This window comes from Crinia signifera, chromosome 7 (assembly GCF_055691185.1).
Source record: "Crinia signifera chromosome 7, ASM5569118v1, whole genome shotgun sequence".
Taxonomy (NCBI): Eukaryota; Metazoa; Chordata; class Amphibia; order Anura; family Myobatrachidae; genus Crinia; species Crinia signifera.
Genome location: NC_139223.1, coordinates 152,949,718 through 152,962,974, shown reverse-complemented (window position 1 = coordinate 152,962,974; position 13,257 = coordinate 152,949,718). Strand labels below are relative to the sequence as shown.

General features: G+C 45.5%; 1 protein-coding gene across 3 annotated transcripts in view; it reads right to left on the bottom strand.

Annotated features, from left to right (window-relative positions):
- CCDC148 (coiled-coil domain containing 148) overlaps window positions 1-13,257 on the bottom strand; it is a 171,977-nt gene that overhangs the window by 86,977 nt on the left and 71,743 nt on the right. The gene's annotated exons all lie outside the window — the stretch shown is intronic.

The window sequence follows — 13,257 nt, the reverse complement described above, 5'->3', positions numbered from 1 at the left end:
CTGGGCCGGGGCAGAGGCTACTACTGCTGCTAAGAGATGAAGGGCATGGACAACATCAACCAGCTGGAAACAGTCCATGGTGTCATTGCTGTGTTGAACCCTACCTGCCTGGCTTCTGGGAGATTGCTGGACTTTTCAGAGAGATCACCACTATTTCAGGAAAGTCTTCCTGACAGTCAGGAAGAGTTGACAAGTATGACACTAATACACTTTCTGTAAGTATATGGGAACATCTTATTCCTGCAAATAGCTTCTAAAATGTGACCAGGCAGCACACAGGAATCACCAGATTTATTTGAGGAATCGCCAGATCTCCTGAGCTGGCGCAGGCTGGTGGACAGGTGCTCCATCTGCCAGGGATGCGCAAGTGGCTCACTTGCACACGCATCCCCACCAGCACAGCGGCGAGGAGCGGTTTCCTTGCCCGTCTCTGCTTTAGGGAGACGGGCAGGGATCGGGAGGAGCTGGACAGGCAGTTAGGGGGGGGGGGGGGTCTGCGGGGGAGCTGCTGAGGGTGGTGGAGGGCTCCAACAGAATGGGGCACGCAAGCATCTTATGCGCGCGCACCCCCTTCCATTGGCTGGCGATTATATAGATGACGATTCTATCCAATGGGAGCTGCTCCATCTGTACATGCATAGCCTACAGTAATCAGGATTTCCAGCCAGTTGGGCCCAAATGAAATGGTTCTTGACATATGCAATGAAGGTATCATTGTCCAAACAAAGTTCCAATATAGATCAAGTCCCATGGCTGATGCATAATCTATCATCATAAATAAAACATAAAAGGTGACCTAGTTTTATGATCTCTCCAACAGATTGAGTTCAGCACACTCGTCTAGTATCTAGATCTAAGACATTCCTCAACTTTCTTATTTTTTGCATATACCTGCGTTGTACCTCAGCTGAGCGTCTACTTGGGCCAAGCTGCTCTTCACACAATGATTTTAACTTGTTTTTTGTTGTGCTTTATGTTTCCCCCGCAGAGTTTATACTATTTCATTCATTCGGATGTATCTGGGTTTGTATATATGCTTTACCCACCATGTCTATCATTTCTCCAAACTGAAAATAATTGCTCCCTTCCCACCTGACAAAGGTAATTGCAGTAGGATTCATCGGCAGCACTGTAACCTTTATGTGCATGCTGTGAGAATACCTGCCAGCGGCTCCATCAAGTAAATGAAGCACACGGGGACATTATTGCTCTACACTGTTCTAAGGTGCAGTTACTTATAATACTCATAGATTTCTTCTTGGTTATACCACAGAGCAGTAAATGCGCCATACCTACCCATGTTTAAATATAATTACAACAGTAAACTCCAGTATCAATCTGCATGTAATATGACGTAACCTTTCCCCGTATTTCCCCAGTCTGAAGTGTTGTTACTTTTATGCCAACAGAACGCGAGAGACGGAAAGCGGAATCTGAGCATAGAGCTGCATCGTCTGCCGTTAGAGTACACTGGGGCAGATGTATTAAGCCTGGTGAAGAGATAAACTGGAGATAAAGTGGAAGGAGATAACGCACCAGCCAATCAGATCCCAACTGTCATATTTCAAACACAGCTGATTGGCTGGTGCGTTAACTCTTCCAAGTTATCTCCACTTTATCTCCAGTTTATCTCTTCTCCAGGCTTAATACATCTGCCCCATTGTTCCTGACAAGTAAATGAAAAAAGACATTTGTTCCTGAGCAATTTCTAGTGTTATATTGGCTATGGCACTCCAATGACTAGCGCTTGGACAAGTAACAAACAGAAATCTTCTAGACCAATAGTAGATCTGATGTGAGGACTTTATCTTAAAGAAAAGGTTTCGGAGTAAAAGTCTTTATCAAACAGGAAATTCCTATTACATACCTACTGTATTACCGACTTTACCCTATATTTTTATACTCTCCCGGATCGAGCGGGAGGCTCGGCTCCTGAAAATTGTGGGGTGCCGGACGGGGTCCCGACAGTCGGGATCCCGACAGGCATTTGCCCAACGTCGGGATCCCGACTGTCAAAACACTAACAGCCGGGTTCCCGATGGCCACCTGCTATTTTTCCTCGTGGGGGACCATTGTGCCACCATGCCCGCAATCGTGCCACCATAAAGAGACCAGGTTTGCAGCCAACCTATGCGGCGATCAGGCTGCCCAATCCACCAGCAAATTTTTCAATTATATTTAATTTAATTTGCATATTGTAAGGACATAAGGTGGGGCAAAAATATCATATGTTTTGTTTTTTTAAACCTCCAGAAATTGTACACCCAAAACTCATATACTGCACATTAAAAATACAAATCATGACTTGGAGTCTGAATTGAGCGGGGTTGCTTCTGTCTCTGACCTCCCATGGCTTTCCTGCAAACATAGGCCTCATTCAGCTTTGATCCCTCCGATTCGAACACTTCTTTTTCTGTCTGGGACTCACTCTCTTCCAAATACACCCTGTCCACATACCCTTCCCTCCTTACTCCTTTTTGGCATCACCCCTCTTTTCCCCCTGGAAATTCTCCCCATATGACCTCTACCTAGTCAGGAGCAGGTATGACCCACTTTCACCACATTCTTGGAGGATCAACCCCACACTCTATTACCGAACTGCGTGACAGACACTCCCTCCCACAATCTTGTTTTTACCAATACCTCCAGGTCCGGAACTTTGTTGCTTCATCACTTCCGCCCCTCAACTTACCCCTCAACCCTACGGCGATGGAAAATATTTGCATTTCTCGACCTACTGATAGAGGCACCACATATATCACTCTATACTAACACAAGAGTACCCTACCATAATGACTCACAAACTCTCCTGCGAATTGGATCTAGGTACGGCTCAGGGGGAGGAAACTTGGGAGGCGATTTGTCTCAACATTTACAAATGCTCCATTAGTGTCTCTATTAAGGAGAAGTCCTACAAAGTGTATACCTGCTGGTACCTAATCCTGGAACGACTAGATCCAATTTATCCCACATCCACTGCTCTATGTTGACGACATTGTGGTCAAGTAGGATCTTTTTTCAACATATGGTGAACATGCCGAAAATTAGCTAATTTTTGGTCAATACTTTACACACAATGCCCTTTCCTCTCACTGGCTAGATTGCTTCTGTGTGCCACAGTTTGCCAGTTATCCAAATATGAGAATAAATTGCTGCCACACATCAGTTGTGCAGCTAAATACCAGATTGCTAGATCTTGGAAACGACTTTACACTCAACCCATTAGGAACTTCTCAATCATGTTTGGTTTGTGTCCAAAATGGAATATATATCGCCAGACCCCAGAACAGCTCGAAGGACAAGTTCTATATTGTATGGTCACCATGGTACAAGCTATACAATGCGACCCTTCCTGGGTTAGCTTAATCACACATTTTTGGCCCTCCTGTCACCCCTCCATTCTCTCCCACTCTTTTCATTACTACCTGCTCCAATTTTTTTTCTTCCCCCATATAACTTTTTAGTTAGATACTTTTCTACTCTCGCCCTCCGATCCCATCCTCTCATCTATATCTTTCCCGTCTAATAATTTTCTACTATTTTCTTTGTACTTCTCACTTCTTCTCTGGGAACCCTAGTCTACAACTCTTTGCACTTGATTTACAAAATTGTATTGATAATACCCTCTTTAATTTGCAGTGTTATGCTACTTTCTCTGAGATCCACATCTGACATTCTGTTTTCGCCTTTATTTTTTCCCGTATCCTTCTCTGAACTGAATGTAAAGCTACAATTTTGTTTAAGTGGACACTACAGAATTGTTTGTACATCTCTTTGTCTCTTTCTCTGCTATTTAGTTCTTTTCTAAATTTTATTTATCTCTTTTGTTCCCGCTAAACATGATGTTCTCACGTGAAGTATAACATTTGTTTTGCTGTTTTTTTTTGTTCTTGTATTTTTACTACTATCCTTTGCATAGCCCCAGGTGGGACTCGGGAACGTCCCTGAAAACCGGGACGTTCCCGTGTGAATCAGGACTGTTGGGAGGTATGCATCATCTATATATATATATGTCTAGTCTGTGAAACTACATATCTTTTTCTCTCACACATGCACAAACACAGAGGCAATCACAAGGTAGCAGAATGGCTTTTGAAGCATTTGTTTTGAGCAGGCTTACTAGTACAGTATATGTCTCTGAGGGATAAATGAAAAGGACTAAAATGAAAGATAAAGTGACGGTACATGTTTCCTAGCACGGCGCCCATCGGGTCCCATCGCATACCTTAACTTAAGGTATGCGATGGGACCCGACCGACCCGATTTCTGGCTTTTTTGTAAAATGTAAAATCGGGTCCATCCATTATAATGTCATGCGATGCGACCGACCCAATTTTACATTGTAAGCATTGTATGTAATGTTAAATTCCTATGTAAAATGCGATGGACCCGATTTTACATAGGAACCAATGTTAAATGGCCCCCCATACCCGATTTTTGATTGTATACCCACCCTGATGGGTAATTCGTATGTGAAATTCCCCCCCATTGTTAACGCCACCCCACGATGAACGCCAACCCGAAAGTGTGGCGAGCGCAGCGAGCCCGCGAGGGGCGATGGTACGCGTCCTCCGACCTTTTCATACCCCCACTATCCAGGTCGGCGTGGAGTTTATTGCGGCGTGGAGCGCAGCGAGCCACCGAGCCCGGAGCATGGCGAGGGGATGCGTAATATCTGTGAAGTAATGCGCGGCCCCTCGCGGGGCTCACTGCGCTTGCCACACTATATAAAATTAACTCCACACCGACGCAGAAAGTGGGGGTATGAAAAGGTCGGAGGACGCGTACCGCTGCCCCTTGCGGGCTCGCTGCGCTCGCCACGCTTCGGGTTCACGTTGATCGTGGCAATAACAATGGGGGGCATACAATGAAAAATGGGGTCTGGGGGGCAATTAACATTGGGGCCAATGTAAAATCGGGTCTCAGGGACCATTTAAAATTGGTTCCAATGTAAAAAATTGGGTCGGTCGGGTCAATCGCATCGCAAGCGATTTGGTTGCATGCGATGCGATTGACCCAATTTTTGCGACCCGAATGCATACAATTAAAATCGGTGGCGCTGTGCTAGGAAAGAAGTACCAAAGTGACAAACATGTGACATATATAGCTACATATTTCTACCTACAATTACTTGAACAGGAGACACTAGAGACACAAGTACTGATTCAGAGTCACAGAAAAAGCAGAATCATTAGTAACTCTATCTCACCAAAGCCATGAGAGATTCTCCAATTTCCTCCTTCGGGGACACCTTTCCCTGTTCTTCGCAATGATTCTGCCCACACTTGGATCAGCCCAATCACACTTGGCGTAGTGATTAAGATTATCCAACAACTAAAAGTGTTAACATCTATAAAATTCTCTCCCTTAGAAGTTGGAAAAACTGATCTACGTCTTTAGTGATATTACCTCCTCCAAAATACTCCCACTCTATTTGAACTCTATTTTGAAAGTTTCGCCTAAAGTTGGCCATATACCAGTGTGATTTGGCCACTTTTAATATGATTCCGACGGATCGGACCAAGAAATTCGGTGAAAAGTAGCCAAATCGGATGTGTTTGACGAGACCGGACATCAGATTGGAGTCAGAGATCAGACCTGCTTGCACGTCCGACTTCCGACTCCGGCAGCGGGGAATGGGATTGCTTGCAATATATCGTAACTCAGGCGAGGATGAGCTGCCAGATTTTGGAGGGTGTGGGAGTGTTTTAAGTCTGTGGTCGAGGGGGTGGTATGTCTGTGACATATCCTCAGATGAGCACAGCAGGGGAGACTGAGCACCCAGCACAGCCAAGTTAAACTCAGTGTTCCTAGTCGCGGCTGGAACCTTACTGCTCTGTCCTGATTAGCTCCTCCCAGTCCATCCAGTGTGTAGCTAACATCACAGGGCATGTGTTCCTAGCTGGCCAGCACCCTCTGCTGGGCGGCTAGCATTCTGTGCTTCAGCATAAAGTAATGCACCAGGCAGCCCTGCTGACACTGCACTAGCTGCGTGAACAGCTGAGCGTCACTGTTCGCGCTGCTAGTGCCACTACCTGTCATACAGTTTGACAGGTGCAGTGGCAGCCGGCAGCAATAGTGGACAGCAGCAGCGTAGCAGAATGGGCAGAGCGCCTCTTCAGCCCGGCGTCTCTCTGCTTTGCATTCTCTGCTGAGCAAGCTGCGTCGTCCCTGCTGATTAATAGAACTATTCACTGATAAAATATGAAAGAAATACTATTCCTTAAACACAATTCCTCATGTGACCGATAAGTATGCTGCAGTATTAGCAATATTAACAGATAACAAAAAGGTTACGGTATCGATGATAGACAGTGTCATAAGGTCGACCACTAATGGTCGACAGTGACTAGGGCAGTAATGGCGAACCTTGACACTTCAGCTGTTGTTGAACAACACATTCCAGCATGCCGTGCTACAGTTTTACTATATGGCGATGCTAAAACTGATGCAGATGATGCTGGGATGTGAAGTTCAACAACAGCTGGACTAGGTCAATATTGACAGATTGACACGAACATGGTCGACATCAATAAGATCGACATGAGTTTTCCCCCTTTTTTAGTGTCTATGTCGACCTATGTCGACATGGACACCGTATAAGTGTAAAGTGTCCCCTTGGGCACACTGTTAAATTATCATTATATGCCCACTTGGATAGTAAAGTATATAAAAATGTAAAAGAAGTATTAAAAAAAGTGAAAACTCATGTCACCCTTATTCATGTTGACCATGTCCATGTCAACCTTAAGCTTGTGTCGACCTTCTGTCAATCTTTACCTAGGGTAGTCAGCGTGTGAGCTACGAGTGGTACTTCCCATGTACAATCTCAGTCAGGGTGTGAGCTATGAGAGGTATATCCCATGCACAGCCTCAGTCAGGGTGTGAGCTATGAGTGGTACGTCCCATGCACAGCCTCAGTCAGGGTGTGAGCTATGAGTGGTACGTCCCATGCACAGCCTCAGTCAGGGTGTGAGCTATGAGTGGTACGTTCCATGTACAATCTCAGTCAGGGTGTGAGCTATGAGAGGTATATCCCATGCACAGCCTCAGTCAGGGTGTGAGCTATGAGTGGTACGTCCCATGCACAGCCTCAGTCAGGGTGTGAGCTATGAGTGGTACGTTCCATGTACAATCTCAGTCAGGGTGTGAGCTATGAGTGGTACATCCCATGCACAGCCTCAGTCAGGGTGTGAGCTATGAGTGGTAAGTCCCATGCACAGCCTCAGTCAGGGTGTGAGCTATGAGTGGTAAGTCCCATGCACAATGTCAGTCAGAGTGTGAGCTCTGAGTGGTACGTCCCATGTACAATCTCAGTCAGGGTGTGAGCTATGAGTGGTACGTTCCATGTACAATCTCAGTCAGGGTGTGAGCTATGAGTGGTACATTCCATGTACAATCTCAGTCAGGGTGTGAGCTATGAGTGGTAAGGCCCATGCACAATCTCAGTCAGGGTGTGACCTATGAGTGGCACATCACATGCACAGCCTCAGTCAGGGTGTGAGCTATGAGTGGTACGTCCCGTCCACAGCCACAGTAAGGGTGTGAGCTATGAGTGGTACATCCCATGCACAATCTCAGTCAGGGTGTGAGCTATGAGTGGTACGTCACATGCACAGCCTCAGTCAGGGTGTGAGCTATGAGTGGTACTTCCCTGCACAATCTCAGTCAGCATGTGAGCTATGAGTGGTACGTCCCATGCACAATCTCAGTCAGGGTGTGAGCTATGAGTGGTACATCCCATGCACAGCCTCAGTCAGGGTGTGAGCTATGAGTGGTACGTCCCGTGCACAGCCTCAGTCAGGGTGTGAGCTATGAGTGGTACATCCCGTGCACAGTCTCAGTCAGGGTGTGAGCTCTGAGTGGTACATCCCATGCACAGCCTCAGTCAGGGTGTGAGCTATGAGTGGTACGTCCCATGCACAATGTCAGTCAGAGTGTGAGCTATGAGTGGTACGTTCCATGTACAATCTCAGTCAGGGTGTGAGCTATGAGTGGTACATTCCATGTACAATCTCAGTCAGGGTGTGAGCTATGAGTGTTAAGGCCCATGCACAATCTCAGTCAGGGTGTGACCTATGAGTGGTACATCACATGCACAGCCTCAGTCAGGGCGTGAGCTATGAGTGGTACGTCCCGTCCACAGCCACAGTAAGGGTGTGAGCTATGAGTGGTACATCCCATGCACAGCCTCAGTCAGGGTGTGAGCTATGAGTGGTACGTCCCGTGCACAGCCTCAGTCAGGGTGTGAGCTATGAGTGGTACATCCCATGCACAGCCTCAGTCAGGGTGTGAGCTCTGAGTGGTATGTCCCATGCACAGCCTCAGTCAGGGTGTGAGCTATGAGTGGTACGTCCCATGCACAGCCTCAGTCAGGGTGTGAGCTCTGAGTGGTATGTCACATGCACAATCTTAGTCAGGGTGTGAGCTATGAGTGGTAAATCCCGTGCACAGCCTCAGTCAGAGTGTGAGCTATGAGTGGTACGTCCCATGCACAATCTCAGTCAGGGTGTGAGCTATGAGTGGTAGGTTTCATCCTCTATATCATTACAAACACCAGATACTTTAAATAAACACCACTGAACACCAATCCGAAGAATGTATTGTTATCTGTTTTTTTTGTTGGTATGTGCTCCCTGGCTCAACAGTCACTAGGTTGACCATTAATGGTCAACAGTGACTAGGTCAGCATCTATGAATAGTCACATGAGATTGTCCATGGGACGTACCACTCATAGCTCACAACCTGACTGAGGCTGTGCATGGGAAGTACTACTCAGAGCTCACACCCTGACTGAGATAGTGCATGGGATGTACCACTCATAGCTCACACCCTGACTGAGATTGTACATGGGACGTACCACTCATAGCTCACACGCTGACTGAGATTGTGCATGGGACGTACCACTCATAGCTCACACGCTGACTGAGATTGTGCATGGGACATACCACTCATAGCTCACACGCTGACTGAGATTGTACATGGGACATACCACTCATAGCTCATATGCTGACTAAGATTGTGCATGGGAAGTACCACTCATAGCTCACACCCTGACTGAGGCTGTGCATGGGACGTACCACTCAGAGCTCACACCCTGACTGAGGCTGTGCATGGGACGTACCACTCATAGCTCACACCCTGACTGAGGCTGTGCATGGGACGTACCACTCATAGCTCACACCCTGACTGAGATTGTGCATAGCATGTACCACTCATAGCTCACACCCTGGATGAAGTTGTGCATGGAAAGTAATAAGACTTTACTTACATTTACTTTACATCATTAGCTCAACCTGGGTGAAAATGGTTGGAAGTCATGAAGTGCCTCACAGTAGAGGGGAGGACAAAGTGGAGCTGAGGAGGAAGAGGGGAGGAACATACTGTATGAAGTAGGATGTGACTGAGAAGGCTACAGGGATCGTCCCAAAGGAGGAGCTACACACAATAATTAGCCACACACTGTAGGGGTTGAAGCTGGGTGCAGGGGGGAAGTAGGGTCCTGGAGGAATGCAGAGAGGTCTGTGGGGAGGGGGAGGTGCAGCAGCCGGAAAGTGTATAATCTTTGTACTGACACTAGCCGTATTAGCTGTGGATAGGGCCACACCCAAGACCCAGTACTCTGTGAGTCGGTGAGCCACCCCTTGCCTCCCCCATGTAGGACTGGGCTCACTCTTTAGGTTGAATTTGCCACGCCCCTTCCCTGGCATACCGACACTTATCTCTCTGAAACTAGTTTTCAGAAATATGGGGTTACTAGTTTGCTCAGCTGCCTCATTGAGAGATTTTTTTTTAACTAACTGAGGGGATAATGGATACCACTGCAGTAAAAAATCTTATCGCTGAGATGGGCCATGCAATGATAAATTCGTCCTTTATTTCTACATTATTGTTCTTCAGGGAAAAATAAAGAAGCTTTTGTGTTTTTGTCCATTTGCCGTTGTACAAAATCTTCTAAACAGGAAACTTGACTTAAAAGCTAAAAATAACATTCTGGAGAATTACAAAGTAAAAATGTAACTCCATCTTTGATGCCAAGAAATCTCTGCTTCTGGCCAGCTTCTCCATACATTGTCTGCACAGTATATGAAAAATTCAGCCAGCCTTTGTTAGAGCGGTTTGCAGTATTAAAAAAATATAAAAATAAAATCCCTCACCGTTTCTTTCTGTAATACGGCTTACAAGTGTCAGAGTAGTAAATTCAGCAACCCCATTTATTCTGACAGCCTGTAATGATCTTCATTTCTGCCTAATGTCCCTTTCATCAATACAACCATAACAGCAGAGACTGTTGTTATTAGAGCAAATGGTAGGCGCTGGACAAAGTTTATAGGCCCCATCTACCTGTCGCCGGACAGCTCTCTGTTCACCGCAGCCAATTCCAACTGCAATACCCAATAAAGTGTAATAGAGCTTTGCCGCTACGTTCATTAGATGTGTTTTATGTATTTATGTTATAGGTGTTTTTTTTTCTTTTTCCATTAAGGGTTTCTTTGTCTTTTTGTTTTTATTCAGTGTCTCGCTTTTAATCAGAGAAGACCTAAGATTTCTCTAAAACATTTCTTTCATCAGTGGGGAAAGTCAGTAAAAAGGTCCATACACACTGGGCGATTTTGCCCAGCGTGTATGGACAGCCTTGATCGATTTCATTGCTGGGGGGAAAGCCGCCAGCGGGGGTAGGATGGCTTTGCATGGTGCAGCCCTATGCAAAGCCGTCCAAAAAGCGGGAGCAGCAGCGCTCTTCACCGGGCCATACACACTGGGTGGCTTTGAGCTGAAAGCCGCTCAAAACACCAAGTCTGAGCGGCTTTCGGCTCAAAATCGCCCAGTGTGTATGCGCTTTTAGGTGGGGAACTCTTTTTTTGTAGATATTATTGACTCAAGGGTGTTTGTTCACTAAGATATGAGTTCTATTGAAGATGGAATGTTGCTCTAGTCAACCAATCAGATTCTATCTATTGTCTTCTAGAAGCTAAATAATAAGAAGTTGAATCTGATTGGTTGCTATGGGAAACATCCCACCTTCAATAAAACTCCCATCTTAGTAAATAAACCCAAAATGTATGTGGAATTCTGGGCCTAATTTAGACTGGATCTCAAAGCAAATATTTTCTCTAATGGACAAAACAATGTGCACTGCAGGTGGGGCAGATGTAACACGTGCAAAGAGTTAGATATGGGTGAATTATTTTGTTTCTGTGCAGGGTAAATACTGACTGCTGTATTTTTACACTGCAATTTAGATTTCAGTTTGGACACACCCCACCAAAGATTATCTTTCCAATCTGGCTGGTTGGAATGAAAATCTGGACATTTTTGGGAGCAAATAACAATTGACTATTTGCTCCTAAACATGGAAAACAGACAAAAATTGGTTCTACAGACAAATTGGTCAGTTTAAGGCCCATACACATTAGAAGATATGAAAGATGAAAGATATTGGTGAACAATTTCCCTTGAGCTGAACATTATTATTTATTTATTAACAGTTTCTTATATAGCGCACACATATTCCGCAGCGCTTTGATTATTTGAATATTCACATCAGTCCCTGCCCCAGTGGAGCTTACAATCTATATTCCCTACCACATGTACATGCACATACAGACATTCTAGGGTTAATTTTTGCTGAAAGCCAATTGACCTACAAGTATATTTTTGGATTGTGGGAGGAAAACGGAGTACCCAGAGGAAAACCACGCAAGTACAGTGAGAATATACAAACACCGCACAGTTGGAGCCATGGTGGGGATCGAACCCATGACCTCAGCACTGTGAGGCAGTAATGCTAACCATTACACTGTCCGTGATCATGAAAGATATTGTGTATCCACACTGAACACTGGGTGCAAATGGCATGAGCAATATTGGCAGAGTGACCTGCATGTCCGGAAGATGTCAATATCATCAACAATGAGTGGAGGGGGGGGGGGGGGGGGGCTTTGTTAAAGATATTAGGCATACACACTAGAAGATATTGCCATCAATATCGTTCAGAAGCCCCTTTCTGTACGAGATCGATGCCAGTATCTTCTAGTGTGTATGGGCCTTTAAGCAGATGACTGCTTTTGTCCATTTTCTAATGGTCAATTGTAATTTGTTCCCAGAAATGTACAGATTTTCATTACAACCAGCCAGATTGGAAAGATAATCTTCTAGTGTGTATGGGCCTTTAATCTCTCTGAACATGTTCCATTTGCCCCACCTGCAGTGCACATGGTTTTGTCCATTAGAGAAAAAAATATGCTTTGTGGTCCAGTCTGAATAAGGCTCTCTGATTGGTTGCTTACTGTTCTTTTAGCTTTTACTATTCCTTCCCTGACTCATAATACAAAAGACTGTAACAGCAGAAAGATTTTTTTTTCTGATCTATGTACAAAAAAGAAAAAAAAAGAAATGTATTCAACAAAGAACATAATGGAACATAGTTAAGAGGGTACTTCTATAAAGTGCTTATGGCACAACAGGTCAGTAATATTGCTGTGACATTCCTGCCAATGTCCCTGAAAATGTAACAATTTATACAGAGCATCTACTTTAGTGATGAAAGCTAGAGAAGCCACATACCCTTGGTCAGTGCATTTGCTGTTTGTTTCTGTAACAGTTTAACAGAGAATGTAATTTGTTACCTTTCCTGTCTATAATACCCTTTTTGCACTAGAGCAGCGACCCGGGTTATTGCCGCTCCAGTCCGTGCCGAGGCTTGGTGTAAAAGGGGTAAAAAAAAAAAACCCGGGTCCTGTTACCCATTGTCCGTCCCGGAAAATGTTCAGGGGCCGTGTAAATGGGTAACCTGGATCATCCAACCCAGGGACCCATTTCCACCAATCAGGGAGCTCCAACCTCCAGACCGCAGCACCATGAGGTTAGTTTGGAGGTTGGGCGGGGGCTGTGTACAGCCTCCGCTGCTGTCTGCGGTACTTTGCAGACAGCAGCGGAGGCGGAGCAGAGGTGAATGGATGCCTGTGTGTACATCTCTATGAAGTCCACAGTTGGAATGCTCCAATGCAGCATTGCATATGTATAATGGGGCCACAAGTAGTTCAATCAAAGTCATTACAACGTAGGTCACAGCCACAATAAGTGTCACCTGTGTTAAGAAGTGGCAACAGCCCAAGGCACAGGCACACCAGGTCACCAGACACACTCTATCTTTGCCCACTATATGGGATGATCTAGTGGCTTGAATGAGGTTACGGCCCACAACAGTTGGCCAATGTCTGTCTGATCTCAATCTGGCAGGGGCTTGGGGTCAA